This window comes from Poecilia latipinna, unplaced genomic scaffold, assembly GCF_001443285.1.
Source record: "Poecilia latipinna isolate Pla-1442-1.1 unplaced genomic scaffold, P_latipinna-1.0 Scaffold1826, whole genome shotgun sequence".
Lineage (NCBI taxonomy): Eukaryota > Metazoa > Chordata > Actinopteri > Cyprinodontiformes > Poeciliidae > Poecilia > Poecilia latipinna.
The window spans coordinates 118304-119961 of NW_015114442.1; positions in this window are offsets into that span (position 1 = coordinate 118304).

The window sequence follows — 1658 nt, forward strand, 5'->3', positions numbered from 1 at the left end:
AGCTAGCCATTTAGCCTAAATGGCTAGCTTAAGCTTTTAAAGCGTAATGTACCTTAAATAGCTGTAACTGACTTAAGCTATTTAGGCTTAAGTTAGTTTGCTTAAACAGCTAACTAAATTGGTAGCTTAAGCTACCATGGAAAATTTGACAGCTTGCAGTAAGAGTTAGCGTGTCTGTTGGTATAATGGACATCGTTAGCATGCTAGCTAAGGAAGCAGCTACTACTGACTTCAAATGTTACTGGGAAAACATCAGAAATGCCATTAGAGTGCTACAGAAAACGATTTCTTTAGCACTCCAAGAAAATCTTCTGGTGTAAGATTTAGCTGTAGATTTTCCGCTAGTATGTTCATCCGTTGCATTCAGTTCTTCTAACTGTATTTGCAGAAGACTAGCTGCACACCTCTGCCCCCGTAGGTCAGCTCAAGAAATTACATGCCGTTCAAATTTCAGTGCAATCTGTTTTTCATTCGTCAGTTACGTTTTTAATTATTTTTAATTTGTTGGTTACAATGCCAAACCCATTAACCAACAAATTTGACCCTCTTCTTTTACATACAAGAATTAGAATCCAAGTGTTTTATAAGTTGCTTGTATGTGGCGAAATAGTAAGAGGGACAATAAAAAGAAAACAGCTGCATTTCTGAAGTTGGATTTCTCTAGATTTAGATGTAAATTACCTTTTACACTTTTTTTCAGTTTTCTCTTCAGTTACCCAGGCGACATTGCAGAAATAATGGAGCTTGGATGTGCCTACTTTAGCTATTTAATCATAAGGTTTTAAAATCACTCCTCAAGCACTTGTTTTAAAGGGTAGAGACAAAAAGACAACACTACTTCCTCTCCATGCCTCTGCTGCTCTTTAATGCACTGAAGAAGGTTCTGGAAAACGTTGCTTTGTTATAAGTTTGTGGATTTCAGGCAGTACAGTTGGTCTTAAAATGAAGAATTCAGGCAGAAGCTGTGGACTTTTCCACACACCCAGTGAAAGTGAGGTTTTCATGCTTTCTGAAAGCTTCACCAATAAGCACAAAGACGTGACTGGGAAATTAAAAAAATAAAAAATAAAATTGCAGATTGAGTTGATTGTGGATCTTTTATGGGTTGTCAAACCTAATTTCAAACAAGACCTTTTTTGTTTTAAGCATTATTGTAATTATTATTATGAATGTTAACTTTTACTTTGAATGTTTTTTATACTTTTCTTTGTCCTACCAATTTTGTGTAGGCAGCTCTGGAGAGAGGAGGAGCAGTTACTTTTGAAAGTTTGTAACGAGAGATGTTGATGTGTACATAAATACAGATATTATTATAATTGGGTTTTAAATAAATGCTTGCTTAAAATAATTAACAGGCCTGAGAAGAGAGGATCATTGTCGAGGGAAGACCTCAACTTCTCTGGGAAGTTGTCCAAAAGTTCTCCTGTTCTGAAATGTGTTGGAAGGAAAAATCTGCTCTGAATTACATAAAGAATTTTGAGGGGAAAAAAAAGCAGAATCTTAATGTGTGTTTTTTAATATATATATATATATATATATATATATATATATATATATATATATATATATATATATATATATATATATTTTTTTTTTTTTTTTTTTCCGGGGCTTCCCCCCGGGGTTATAAAGGGGGGGGGGCCCCCGCGTTTTGTATT